Below are 16000 nucleotides of genomic sequence, written 5' to 3'. Positions count from 1 at the left end.
AATATCTTCTGGATGGTAAACTATATCGTGGCTGCAAGTATTCCATCAGGCTGCGAAATCCTTCCTTTTCAACTGATAACGGTTGGTCATCGAGTTTGAAGTTTAAGTTGAGCACCCTCCATGTAATCCCCTTAGCTTTCATTCGTTGTCTGCTGGAAGTTTTCCTTGTTTTTGGAATGACTCCAGGAGTGATTCCTGCCGGCTCCTCTTGTCTTTCTGCCCCCTAGCTAAAAACTCCACGGAGCTTCTGCTTCTTGGCTTTACAAACATTGCAGGTTGCCGTCTTGTCTCGTGGTCTTTGTAGTGTAAAATAATTCCACATAGCAGACATGTTGTGTTTGCGAAAGTTGGTTATCCACAGGGCTGGTCAATGTTGCCTGCTAGCTGGCTGTAAACTGTGGAATGGATTGGCTGAACATCATTACATCATTACTCTGGGTCTAATTCAGGAAATCCATTCCACTTTTTGCAGCCAGGTAGACATTTCAGCAGACAACATTAAAGCCCAGACGTATCGGATCGGAAATCTTTACAGTTCGATCGTAAATTTCCGATCCGTGAATTACATCTGTATCGGAACCCGATACTGGATCGGATCAGCCCCATCCCTAATGGAAATATTGGCCGGCCTATATATTATTCGACCCACACCAGCACGTTAGTGCACTGTCACTGTCATGGTCGTGAATCTCAGCTTGTCAGCTTAACAAAGACTTTGATGAGATTGTGAGTGAGTTTGCAAATATGAAAGCAAGGAACAAGTCTTTCTAAACGTCAGACAGTCAAAGGGAGAGACAGGCGAAGTGGAGGAGATCCTTTGACAGAAGAGGAAACAGCTGTGTGTGTGTGTGTGTGTGTAAGGGGGGCCCTCCAATAATGTGTGCCCCAAGGCCCTGGCCCTCTTAATCCAGACCTGCCCATTGCTATAGCCAATGTTAATGCTAATGTTACACTTACCATTCTGGTAACAACAATGATATATTTAGCCAGTATAGACTTTGAATGTTTGTCACAAAGCCAGACTGTGTCCATTTGTTTCCCTCCAGGCTCTTTCTTTCTTTATTTAAACTTTCAGTGACTCTCTGGAGCAAGATGAAGGGAAGTTAATCAGGAAGTAGAAGATGTCAGGATACTGCAGGTCTGGGATAATGTCCTCTCCACCTGGTTCCAAACTCATAAAAAGCACGGTGGGGGCATTATATGGATCAGATACATTCAGTCTTGGGATATATCAGTTGATCTCACTGGATTTAAAGTGACAGTGAACTCTGACAGGTTGAATCCAGCACTGATCCCATTCATTTTTGCTGCATCTTAGGCTGCCAACATGTTCATAGGGGCCATGATGTCTGGAGCTCTAAAGTGGGTCGTATAATACATCTGTGTCACCTTACTTTTAATTTAGGCATAGTTTGTGACAGATTAAGTTAGAGCAGCCACACTGCTCACACACAACATGGATGAGCCACACAGCTTTTTTGATAATAGCTCTTGCCTATTTTTGACCATGATCGGTTAACAGCAATATAGACCGAGAACATTATATTTTCCCACTTGAATATACAAAACAAATATATATATTTTCTACACTCCTTTAGTTTGTTTATATACTTGGGAACTTTTAAAAGAGTGAGAGAGTTACATCTTAGCCTCAATATGTCTCACCCTGTTTATGTGAGAGAATACCCCAGGAACCTTCTACAACTTCTCTCCCCGCTTCATTTTTCAGTGGTGTCTTCTTCCTGCATATTTCCACTCAGCCCCTGGGCTGGAACCCACTTTAACCGGCCTCCCCAGCCAAGACAAGCAGTCCACAGAGAACACATCTGCGAGCATATGCACAGGTTCAAGCAGTCACTACACTGTCTGAGTACGTAGTGTTTCTGTGTGTGCTAGTATATGCACCATTTATTTCAGTTTATTGATTTATTTGACAGTGATGATGAATAGGAGCACTGTTCCAGCTTAGCAAAATGTAACTGTGTATCATCTAATAGTAACTAATTTGCAGCCCTTGTCCCTGGTAAGGGATTTGGAAGAATAAACAAATAATCCTGCACTTTAAAACATGCAGTGGGACCAAGAATAAAAGAGCCATCGAACAACAATGACAATACTATATGACTAATGACTATAAACAACACTTAATAACAGTGGGATATGAAATGGAGCTTTAACGCTTAAAAATCAATTCAAGCTGTAGTCTGTGATTTGTTTCTCAAAACATTTTTTATATGTATTTGATAAAATCAATTAAACTTACATCCTGATGGGATTTATTGGAGTGTGTCCTTTTCCACGATGCTGATTCAGATTGCACACAGCTCGCTCTGTTTCTCAGTATAGCTGCACACAGGAAGTGAATTGCTTTAACACAGATGGAGACGACAACAAATGGACACAAGCCTCACAAGAGTTGTGATTTGAACCATAAAATTCACAGGGGTTTACCCAGCAACTAGGCCCCTATTGGTCGATACCAGCTGTCAATCACATTGAGACATCAACACCTCAATGAATGTTACTGTTATAAATCAAGTGAGAATAGAGGCTCACGTTGCCTTAGAGTTTGCAACCAGGGGTCAGGGGTAAACTCCTCCCCTGACCCCTCCTTTTACCATGGCCACTATAAGCTTTTCCACCACTAGCTTTTCCACATTTTAATTGTGTCTGATTGATTGTTCTTTTCTCTTTTTTTTAAAAAAACTTTAATTACTCCTCCTTAATCCCTTGATTGGTGAATAGATTGTGGGCCGTCTCTTTCCAAGTGCATGAAGTCATTATGCGTACGTGCAAAAATCTACCGAGAGGGGATCGCACGTAGAGCGAGGCTATCGTGTGATCTTAACGTGTTCTCACTGCACGAGTGCTTTTGCAATGCACCTGAGGTCAGCTCCGACTCATTCATTTGAGGCTTTAAAGGTGCATTATGTAATAAAGCTAAAGCAACTGGCCACAAAATCCTCCTAATATGTCACAGAGACTCGGGAATAATGTTCATATAACAAACTGAACTCACCAACAACAACAGTACAGCCAAAATATTTGCATTAAAAAAAATATTTTGCAGACTGCAAATCATGTTTATGTTTTGGCATGTGGCGCCACCTACCGCCGTCTACCAATCATTGCAGTCAGTAGAGTCTCAGCTGCCGACTAACCACGGGTTGCCAGTTACGTCAGAAAACAAAACCTAAAAGACATTGGTATTTTGAATTTGAATGTAGTAACCGTTTTTTGGCCACATTCTTACATATGGCACCTTTAATTGTCTCATTTTATCTGATTTGTGTATTTTTCATTACCCTTCTGTCTGTACCTGATACACACTTGATACATACACTCGTTATGAAAACATTACAAGTTCTGGTTACAATGAGGCATTTCAGTATAGCAGTTCTCACATATACACACAGTTCTCCTGTCTCTGTCTCGTGAAGAGTTATTTATGCACATCTCAGCTCATGTCTCAGACCTCAAACAACAGAGGTGCCTGTTTTCCTGTGGCCTGGGGTCTTATCAGAATAAATGAAGATCCTTAGTTCTTGAGCTGCTTCGTGGGATTACAGTAACACTTTTATGTATTCACAACAACCTGAGTGACTGCATTTCTCTCAAACTGTAATCAAAGTCTTGTTTTGTTTAATATGCCAAATCTGCAGATATGACTGTTCCACTACAACCTTTTCCCCAACATTGGCTAGCTGCTGCTTCCATTCTCCTTCTCAGGCTTCACTTTTCAAATCATAATGTGAGGTCCACTTTTCATATGCAGTCTATTGTAAAGACAAACAAAGGCAGAAAATGTGTTTTTTCATCAGTTTGACACTGCTGCTGTATACACACAAATGCACCCCCTGTTTTCAGATGACAGTAACAACATCAAAACAAAACAAAAAAAGCTGCAGGTGATTATATTTATTTGTAAGCGTTTGTAAAACAGCTCTCCATGCATTCTTCCAAAAAGGGAACTAATACAAACTTATGTTTGTGAATGTTACAGACAAACTGTAGGCATCTTTTCATTTATTTCAGTTCAACCACCATCTTGAAATCCCATGATGCATTTTCATTAGAAACTACAGGTGTCAGCTACTTTCATTCAGCAATCAATGTGAGTAAATAAACATGCCAAGTATCGGTGACAGGACTGAAACACAATCTCACTTCCAGGAGGAATCGTCTTCTAGTAGAGGACTGTGAGGACGTTCTTTCTCTTAAATCTTTCCACATGTCTAAAAACCCCAGAGGACTTGAAGCTACAACAATCAGATGATGTCCTCTGTTCATCGAGCAGCGAGCGAGGGCTTTCAAGTGTTTGTGTCACCTTTGCCTGATATCACAGACATTCTTCTTCTGGAGTATGTACCACAGATAGCAATGACATGTGTGATCAACAGAACACTTCACCAGCAAATGTTGAGTACAACTCGAAAAATAGTGTGATTAAAATACAGCATGCGGATTTACCAGTTATCCAGTGGTGTGCACAGACCTTTTGAAGGCCAGGGACAAAAATTAAAAAGGCACCTACTGTTGGTACCACTAGTATATACATTCCCACATTGTTACACAGGGGTATCCTTTACAGCACAGCATCACATTCTATCACCGAGATGTGCATTTTCCTATGCAGCACTGAATATGATTTCCTCTAAGGACACCCTTTGGGACACTGTCATGTACAGGCCAGTAGGGAACTTCATCATGACGCCCTTTTTGACTGGAAGGGCACCCATGGGAAACAAAGTTGCAAGGGTATCTTATAGTGCACTGCACCATCTTTCTCCACGACAAAGACACTCCTTTAGAAACAATTGTTTTGCATTTGTACCTTTTTAGGTATACAGTCTCGTACTTTGATGTGTTTGTGGTCCAAAAGATAAAACACGCAATGTTGACCTGCGTAGGGCATCTGACGTCAGACAGATATATTCCCGGAATTGTTGTCTGGCGGAGCTCTGCGTTGTCCCGGAAAAACACAAGAGTGCAGGCGAGGGCAATAGTATCCGGAAGAGCGGAAGTACGCAGTGTTCTATTCTTGGCTGCACAGTGCAGCACAGAGTTCTACACTTCCAGCCTCAGAGGATTTACGTGTCCAGCGGATACATTTTATTTATGACAGCAATGTGCCGGCTAGAGTCGGCAAATTATTACTCAAAACCGAGCGTTCTGAACAGGGCTGTTTTGGCAGGGTGATTGATCTGCTGTGGTGCTTCAACCTTATGGTATTTTGACCAAAGCATGTCTCAGACCTATCCTCCTGCTATGGTCACGAGCTGTGGGTAGTGACCGAAATGGGTTTCCTCCGCAGGGTGTCTGGGCTTTTTTTGCTACTTCCCGTGTGCGATGCATATTGAACTTGTTGAACTTGGTGTGGTTATAAGTCACTCTTATGATAAAATAATATTTTTTCTTGGAGATAGAGTTATATCTTCATACCGGTGACCTCTCCACACAAGTCGTACAAAGTTGATGTATTCTCATGCGATGTGGGAGGTAACTGAAATTTTGCGTTTAAATAAGGTTGCAAAACTCTGAAAATGGTAGTCGATAGAAAAGCAAGGGAAATCTTTGATGCTCGACCTCTGATCTCCTAGACAGAGGGACTTGGAATATTTTCTAAGAAACCTCATCCTTTGTTCTTTTAACTTTAGTCGTTGTTGTACTTTAGTTTCATTTCTTTTTTACACTTTGTAATGCAGTTTCTTTCTTTCTGTTTTATTATTTGTTGTACCTGTTTTTGCAAGAAATACAATAAACCTCTATATCTTTTCTCATTTTTTTTTCTTTAATTTTGACCGCTAAAGAAAATAAAAGTGGGGTTGTTTTTGTTTCTTTTAGCCAAATGGTCGGTCCCCTGAGTTAAGCATACGACACCCACAGCACAGCAACATGACTGATATATCAGGAATGACTCCTAGAGTAGTCGAGTACTCTGGGTCAACCTTTTAGAACATAAAACTGACACTGTTAAGTACAAAAGTATTGACACCTAGGGTACTACGGCACTTAAGTTATAGTGACAACTATTCATCCTATGATTAGGAGATGGTACAAAACCACATCACTGCAGCATGGGAATGTCGTCTGGAGACATGAGCTCTAAACACTGAGAGAAACTGGGCACAGAGAGAGATGTGTGGAGCTGATACAGTACTTTGAATTGTGTGAACTCATTTGACCATAGTTTGAATGTTACAGAACTTTTTATATATATATATATATATAAAAAAAAATATGCCCAACAGTTTTTTAAGATATGAATGATAAACTGCAACCTTTGCAATTAGCTGATTGTTTTAAACTGTGGTTTTTGATCTGGAAACGATTAATTGTTCAGCCCTATTTTCCAACGCTTCATGTAGTCAATTAGTGAAATTACTGAGAAGCACAGTGAATATTTCATCCCCTCCCTTACAATAGTTTCCAATCCGAACGAGGCAAGAGAAGTTCTGTTGAGTTGTGTAATTTGTCCATAGTAAACACAAACAGCACACATGACTTTAATAGAAAAGAACAGTATATTAATGAACATTTATTTCATAGAAAATCTGAAGCACAACTTCCACTTAGTCCACATCTGCAGCCACTAGCGACAAAACATGTCAGACATACCAAGACTTGACACCAGCCACAAATTTCCCAAAGGAGCAATTTTTTTTTAACGGCATATTACAAGTTTTATTTTGAGCAAAACTCTCTAATGTCCAAAAAGAGTTTGAGTTTCTCTGTGTTTCCCAAACATGTAAGGCATCGAGTAGCTTAGAGAGCAGCATTTAATACACCTGCTTGGATAGTGACTCCTCTCATGAATACAAAATGTCAAAGTCTCCAGCTCGAGAATATGTCTTTTTTTCCACTACGCCGGATTTATGGTCCAGTCGGACCATGCAGCCTTACATAAGTTTCAAGGCGCATTTTTATAACTGACAAATGGAGTCTGCAAAGTGTCTGTCTACCAACTGCCTACTTCCCAAGTGACCACACTGGTGACGCTATTGCCCAGAGCTTAAAAGAGTCGCTAATGTCCTGGAACCTCAAAGAAGCCTGACATGTCGCCATGACTACGGACAGCGGCACTAACATGGTCAAGGCTCTGAGACTGAATGACTGGCCCAATCTACAGTGCTTTGGACACAAACTGCACAACGCCATATAGGTAAGTGGGGCCCACATGGCAGTGCATATTTTTATGTTGTTTGTTATTTTAATCGTGCATTACAAATAAAACATTACAGATTTTCCTAATTAAAAAAATAAGTGAAGCAAGCCATATTTTTTTGGGCTACCTAAATATAATTAATGAGACTTAGTCACACTGAATTGATTGTTTGTTTCTCATTTATTTATTCTTATGCAGGGATGAAGGACGCACACGTTGACCATGCCATAGGAGTGCGTACAAAAGTTGTAAGTTATTGTTTATTCAGTTGGAAAAGAAGATGGGAGATGGCTGCAGTAAAGGCCGAGCTCAGTCTACCCACTCATCACTGAGTCCCCCTACAAGATGGGGATCCAGGGAACAAATGATTGACTGTGTCCTGGAACAGGAGAAGGCAATAGCACATGTCCTTGGGGGTCAGATAAAAAAAACCTGACACCTGATGTTAATGTGGCAAGACATTGAGGTTTTAGAATCATGTGAATAAAGCCATAGACCCACTTCAAGGTTTTACTGATGCCCTGTCTGGGGAGGCTTATGTCAGCGACTCTTGCTTCAAACCAGTGCTGCACCTGTTCAGGTGCCAGTCTCCTATAGCCAGAGGATGAAGACGCTGAGCTCACCAAAAAAAATCAAAGGGAACAAAATGGAGAACACGAACGACAAGTACAGTGACCCTGACTAAGACTGCACATGGCCTCACTGATGGACTCACGTTGACCCTGACAAGCTGGACAGAGAATTGGTTTAGGCAGATTCCTCCAAAAGAGGCCATCATCTGGCTCCTCCCAGTCAGAGACTGACACAATTGAAACTGAGCTTGAAACCTACCTGTTGTCCCCTGACATAGACCCAGACACTGGAAGTGATACGAAGCAAACTACCAAAGGCTAAGCAAACTGGCCAAGAAATACCTATCTATCCCGGCAACGAGTGGCCCATCAGAGAGGGTATTTAGTGTGGGAGGAGGCATTGTTACATGCAATAGTGCCTGGCTCAAGCCAGATGCCGTAGACGAGCTTGTATTCCTTGCAAAGAACTAGTAAGAAAAAAATGCACTGAAAGACATTACAGAAGGACTTCATGTGTGATTTAGTTTTTTCATGCAAATATGTTTTGTTGGAAAGATAATTTAATTTGCACTTTATTAATTTCTATTTGTTTAAGAGAATAGAGCAACCCTTATTTATTTATATTACAAATTAAGTCTGGTGAAAGTTTGGCACTTTATTCCTTGTAGGGAAATGTATGCTTGTTCTGCCATTTAAATAAAAACATTTTGAAATGCCCAGCCGTAAGTCCACACAACATAAATGATTAACATTTAAGTTGAAGACGTATGGTTAGGATGAGGTCAAGGTTAAGGTAAGGATAACTATACAAGCCAGTAGTTATAGTTATGGTCGATCTAGATCTAAAGCCAAGCTGCCTCTGCTGGAGCACACGGCATTTACGCCACATAGCTTGATGCACTTCTAGGCTCAAATTGATTTATAAAGTTTGGTTTTTAACTCCCATGCTCTCTGTCCCAAAATATACCGAAGCCATGAAGTACAGTGGTTCCCTGACTCGATCACTTCTGAGTATGTTTCCATATTTCACACTTGAGGTGGACGAGAGCAGAGCCTACTCCTCGTGACAGGTCCCAGCAGAATAGTATCATTATCAATGATCTTGCCATGGCACCATGAGCTGACACTCATACTTTGACATCATTATGCTAGGTATGTCCAAGGTATGCATCAGGTTTTAATAGACTACTTTTTTTTCTTCTTTTTTTTTAATGTAATTTTTGTACAGCTGAAGGCTGGGGTTGCATGATTTGGCCTCTGGCCCGGACACTATGCACAATTCAGTGTATGAGCTCCTCCTGTCAATCATTTCCATTGAGAAGCGCAGAGAATAATAATATGTGAGCAAATGCATCACCCTGGCTACCTGTTAATGACACCTGTGCTAATGTGTACATTCTTATCATGGTCAAGAAATCTGGTTGTTTATCTGTTGTCCTGTGTCAATCTTGTAGTTACCTGTTTTATGTTGAAATTTCACTCTCCTCTCGTTTCACGTAATAGACCCCTTCCCCTTGTGTTTTTCCCGCCCAACCTGAGAACCAGCGTAACCCCCGTGCCATCGCCTTGTCAAAAACATGTCTGTGTCTGGTCAGGTTTTGTACTTTTGTTTGCTACTTTCTCATACCCTTGTTTTTGTTAGTAGGTTTTTGTCTCCCCCGAGTCATGCAATTGGGTCCAAGTCGCATTCTGTACAACAACAGAGTAATGTACGCGCAGGTCTCTCACTTTAACAACATTTCACCCGAGAACTAAGTTACAATGGGTACGAGTTGAAATCTAGCCCTAAACAATTGGACAACTCTTCAAGAAAGTCTAAATTCTATTATCTGATGTGAACATTAACGGGAGCTTTTCCCGTTTTGTTTTATGAACTGCATGAATGAATTAAATAACGAATGAAAGGCATATTGTGTTCATGCTCCAGCTGTCTAAAGACTCACTGAACTGAAATAGACTCCAGCAGATAACTTGCACAGCACAATAACCAGTAACGAGTGAGCTCACTCGAGAAAAGAGTCTGCATACATTTAACGTCAGTATTGTAATGTATGTGTGGATTGCAGGGTGGCTGTGTGTATTCATGCTTTTTGCGTAAAAATGGGTAAATCACAGCTAATGCGAAAACCAATCATTATGAAGATGCCGGGCAGCAGTGAAAATTCACATGTAAAGGTCAAGTGTGTAATATTTAGCATGGTTTACTAGTGGAAATTGAATATACTACCAACACGTTTGTATGCAATGAAGAAGGAGGGAAAATGGCAGGGAGTGTGACTGCTCTTGGAAAAGGGAGCTGTAGCAGAAGAGTCTGTCATTTGTTGAAATCTGCTCTTTTCAATAGATTTCACAGATTGTTAAATACTGGACCCTTAATTTAATTGCTTTTTCACAAGCAGATTCACCCTTACACTCATTGTCTACTACTTTATCGTCCACATGAGGGTCGTGGGGGGCTGGAGCCAATTCCCAAGCTTCCACAGGGTGAAAGCTGGCATACACCCTGAAGAGGTCATCAGTCCAACACATGAACAACCATTCACTGTCACGCCTACGATCAATTTAGAGTGAATTTACCTAATCTGCATGTTTTTGGACTATGGGAGGAAACCGGAGAACCCAGAGAGAACCCACGCACACAACTCAGCAGGACCATGTGGCTAAACGTGAACCAAAGCAGCCAAAAAATATATATATATAAATAGAATATTAAACTCCCATGAGGTGTGGACTACGAATGTAGCCCATTAGGTGTGAGTGCACCCTTAGAAACTGTCAAGGGAAAAGAGTATCTCCGAAGCTGAATGAAGCGAACAAACAGCACATGTTCTCAGACATGGCAGCTGTTTCAAGCTGTATCCAGTCACGCAAAAACACTTCATTAGTCGATGCTGCTGAAAGATGTCAGAGAGAGGTAACCTGGACCAGCATTACCTTTAATGGAAAATACCTCATATTGTTTACCTCCAACCCACTCTCACATCCCCTCTCCTCTTCTGGCCTCCACATACACATTCCTTTCATCCACACATCTCTGCCTCCTCCCATCACTGAAAGCGGAACTAGACCGGAAGTTCCAATTAACGCTGTTTTTTTAGTGTGTATCTGCGTCATTACCTTGTTTATGAAGCCCTGAAGTTTCGAAACAAACAGTTCAGCCATTGCTGAGAACGATGTGTTTTATTGTAATCTCGGGCTCAGCGAGATCTCTGAAAATCCCGTTATAGTTACGTAAACACCGGTTCTCCGGAACAGCAGATTGTCCTGCTCCGGGCACTAGTCCGGGCACATCCTTTTGCGTACATTGAACCGCAGAAGAAGAATAACATTCGTTGTGGAGGTGTTTCACGAGTGACAGTGTCTTCTGACACTGGGTCTGACTCCGGGTCAAAGTCGTAAAAGGGACTGCGGCGGGGAGTCGTGAAGAAGCTATTTTTAAACATTGTTAAATCAATGTTTTGATAATGAGTAGCAGTGCATCCACCGTTCCAGAAGGGGGAGCTGTGATTCTGAGAGTGGGTGTTGCCGAATGTCACTTTTTGGGGACTGGCCAATCACAATCACTGTCTTCTCAGGCGAGATTTAAAAGGGACAGATTTCTATCGGCTCGCTTCCAGCAACTATAAGGTTTTTGACCATAAAAACAAGTTAATATATGTAAGTAGACCTCCATAACTAACATATATGTGCAACAGGACCACTCTATGTGACCTTTAAAATAAAATAAATAAAAAATAATACAATACCCAGGCTTGTTTAAGGAGTACATATTTCTGTCAATAATATAAACAGAAGTCAGCCAACTAAGTCTGCGAAAAAACTATGAAACTCATCTCTCACTCCAAAATACAGAGCCAAACAGTTCCCAAATGACTTCTATGTGTCAGGTGATGTGTTTTTTTTGCAAATTCTGCCAACATACTGTTGACTGGAAACATAGAAATACATAGGAAGACCACAAAGAAAAACACCGTGCTGCTGCTAATGCTAGCCAGACAAACCCGCACTTACAGACAAGCATTGCTGCTTCAAACAAGTCAGCGGATTTAAGAAGAAATTTGCATTTCATTAATGGACATTTTATGCACTGACAAAAAAAAGCACGCACTCTATGGTTGTAAAGTATGTGTAAAAGGTAAAAAACAGAATTCTTAAAAGTTCAAATGGAAAAACTGAATTTGGAAAAAAAATAAAATGGATTTCATAGGGCCCTAGTCGTGGGCCAGTGGACTCATTGTAACTTGATATTAAGGTGACCTATGTGGCCTGCAAGCTGTGAGTTTGAGACCTCTGTTGTAGACCCAAATATTGTACACATATCAGATTCATATCTGATTAATTTCCACATATAAATGAGGCCTGAATCGGATCTGACTATTAGCTCAATCCATGTTCTGTGACATGGACACTGTCTCGGGTCATTTGCACCACATGGGAGGAAAACATCAGAATTGGGTCACTTGCACCATGCACTGTAAATACAGCCTAAGGTAACATCTGTCACACATCTGTTTGCACGCTGACTATCACTCAATATATTAAATAGTCATTCATGTAGCGCCTGAATATCCAGCACATTGTCTGGTATACATCATTCACACACTGCTAACACAGTCAATGTGTGCCTAGCAGGTCCCTGGACAAGTATATTAAAGTAGCCATGGATCCTCTGACCCTCTGGCTGTGTGACCACCCACTCCTTACTAAGCCACAGTGCTTTACTGCCAGACTAAAAAGCAGAACATAAAGGTCCAGGTGATGTTATAATATTAAAGTTCACAGTTTAGCTGACTGTGAGAGAGAAGGAAGAGAGAGAGAGCAGTCTGCCAGTCTGACAGGTTCTAATGTTTGATCTTTATAGCTTGGACTGAGTCATACAAGTGGGTAAAGATGCTACATTCCTCAATAAATTATGGAAACATTAGTGCAGTTACCTCCTACTCAAAACCTGATAAAGTTGAATGAAGAAATCACAGAAGGTTCAAAGTGAGATGTGTATTTCAAGTCAACTGAATGCCAATTTATTTGTGCCTTTCTCTTCTCCCTGCTCACACAATGCTGTTCAGAGAGCAGTTAGTGTTGTGTCGGTTCGAAAGAACGAATCATTTAAGTGAACAAACTGATTGGGATCACTTCATGAACTGATTCGTTCCTTTCTTCGTTCAGTTGAGCTCAGCAGCGATCGTGGTGGCCGGGATTGGAACTGCTGCGTTCTGTGAATCACTTGTGAAGTTGTTCGCCGGCGCCGTCACTCACTGGTGAATCTTCGGCAAACGACGCCAGCCAACGTGCGCCGAGCAGGGAGGGAGTGACTAGTAAGAAGGACTGTGTCTGCCGTGCCGCTGTGATTCGATCGTGCTGTCAGTCACTGACTCAGTCATGATTTGCGAACAAACTGACACACAGAGAACTGTGGCTGAGGACATGAATCACGTTCGCCATGTCACTCACTCACTGACACGCGCACGTACTGACACACACTGAACTGTGGCTGTGGCTGTGGACATGAATCTCATTCGCGTCGCGAACGAACTGACACAGAGAACTGGTGAACTGTGGCTGAGGACATGAATCTCATTCGCTTTGCGAACGAACTGACACACAGAGAAATGGTGAACTGTGGCTGTGGACATGAATCTCGTTCACATCTCGAACAAACTGACACACAGAGAACTGGTGAACTGTGGCTGAGGAACGAACTGGCACAGAGAACTGGAGAACTGTGGCTGTGGACATGAATCTCATTCGCGTCACGAACGAACTGACACAGAGAACTGGTGAACTGTGGCTGTGGACATGAATCCCATTCGCATCACGTACGAACTGACACAGAGAACTGGTGAACTGTGGCTGAGGACATGAATCTCATTTGCGTCGTGAACGAGCTGACACACAGAGAACTGATGAACTGTGGCTGAGGAACAAACTAACACACAGAGAACTGGTGAACTGTGGCTGAGGAACGAACTGACACACAGAGAACTGGTGAACTGTGGCTGAGGACATGAATCTCGTTCGCGCTGTCACTCACTCAATGAACCGCGGAGCGAACGTACTGCACTCAGGGAGGACGTGAGTCACGTAGCAGGGCACTGGGCTCCTGCTAAGCACTGAACGATTCGGTGAACAAATAATTTTAATGAACGGATTCTAGTGATTCAGTACACTCAAATGAACTGGCAATCCCATCACTAAGAGCAGTGTCCTAAAATGGCCTCAGCACTGACAGACCAACAAAGTGATGTGTTCTGTACATGTGCACGTTTCAGTTCAATATACTAAAAAAATCTGGCAAATGCTTCACCTTTATAGTGAGTCATCAATTTGTCTCATGCAAGAAATGTTTTGAGCTTTTCAACATTGACCACAAAACAGGGTTGTTGAAATGTGACAAGATATGACAAATAATAAAAACTCCAGTTCTCGCTGAAGAATAATATTCTTCAGAATCAGAATCAGAATCAATCTGATTTCCTTTTACTTCACTGCAAAGCATTTTCACTAACATTGTAAGATGTCGCTCCTCATCAATCTTGATTGTGTTTTTTCCTCATCAGTCTTATTTTGTGGTGTGCTACTTCTCTTTTAATGCAGAATATTTCCAGCATCAAAACTTTTATTATAACAACACCAGCGGAGTGATACTCTGTGAGTGTCATTCCGGGACATACAAAGCAGCAAGTGGATGTGACATACTGCTGTCAGGTCAAATTCTAAATCAACAGGAACTCAAACTGGGCTGCAGACAAGTGGGTTTGATGAAAGACAAGGACAGCCACAGCTCACTGTGTCCAATCTCACCCTTGTTGATGTTAGCAATGAGATGACACCCAAATTAGAGTGAGGGTTTTGTGTGCAGCTGTGCACCCTGGGCTTAGCCTAAAGCTATGAGTAAATGAGTTCATCCTCCAACTCTGCCGTTTCTGTAGCTGTAGTTTGGCATCGGTTTCTTTTTATAATGCAACATGTGCATTTCTGCATAAATGCTGAGTACTGTCACTGCTGCCTTTGATCTCCACTAACCATTCATTTCCTATGAGAGAAAGTTTGTAGAATAAGTTTAATATTACAAAAAGTATATTAATCAGAAAAAAAAGGAAATGGTAGAGAGGATATTCTGGGTGGAAAGAACATACTGATGTTTGAATTATTGATACATTTTGGGGGATTTGTGCAAAAAAAATGCGCACAAATCCCACAGTGTGCCTTGGATTGTTTTTGAAGGAGCATTTTTGACTGCATTTTTTTACCCAGGCAATGAATCCATCACTAGTAAGAAAAACTAAAATAGGAAAAGTTTCTATTTTCATGTGTGAAAGAAGGTTTAGATGCACAAACATCATCAGTAGAGCGACAGAGAGAATGGTAGAAACAAAGCCATTTCATGTTTGTGAATATGATATGGTGTCAACAGGGACTTTTATTCTGAAAATGTTTTGATTTGAAGTGTCGCATTCACGATGAAGCATCACAACAGTTCAATCACCCTGGTAAAACGGCCCTCTCTTTTAAAAAAATAAAACAAAACTAAACTTAAGGGACAGGAAATGACATCAGCCACAGAGGCTACTGAGAGCTAACAGCAGTTAGCGTTTGGAAAAGTGATCATTTGCAGGCTCTAGCAGGCACATTGCCGTCATATATAGTCATATATATATATATAACCCTAACCCTATAGATATTTATCTGTCCAGTGGATATAATGTATCCACTGGACAGATAAATCCTCTGAGGCTGGAAGTTTGTGTAGGACTCTGTGCTGCACTGTGGAGCCAAGAATATAACTTTTCGCGGACTACCTGCCATTGTCCTCGCCAGCACTCTCAAAGCGGAGCTCTGCGAGACAATTCCAATTCCAACTCTGACATCAGATACGGTGCGGAATCAACATTAAGTGTTTTGTCTCGAGAGTCCCAAATATACAAATCTGTTCGAAGCTAGAGAAGGGGGCCGATACCAAGAGCTGTTAACAATCAAAAGTGTTCTTAAAAACAGTCACTCTCCTCCTCCTTGACCAGACGTCCTTGGTGTATTAAATATGTACAGTCAGACGGTAAAAGTTCTGAGAGAGTGCTTGAACCAACATTAAGCAAAGTTTCAGTTACAGAGAGGAAATCCAAAATACGCAATATGAAGCAATCATTCAGGATGAAGGTTTTGTTTGCGATCTAGCATTCATCAGGGCAATTCTGGTGAAAACCAGAGCTGTTGGAATAGTCGCCAAAAGAGTCTGGGCCAGTGGCTGCAGGTTATGGTGGTTTGC

Source organism: Microchirus variegatus (assembly GCF_963457635.1).
Source record: "Microchirus variegatus genome assembly, chromosome: 21".
Classification (NCBI taxonomy): Eukaryota; Metazoa; Chordata; class Actinopteri; order Pleuronectiformes; family Soleidae; genus Microchirus; species Microchirus variegatus.
Note: the sequence above shows the minus strand (reverse complement) of the source record.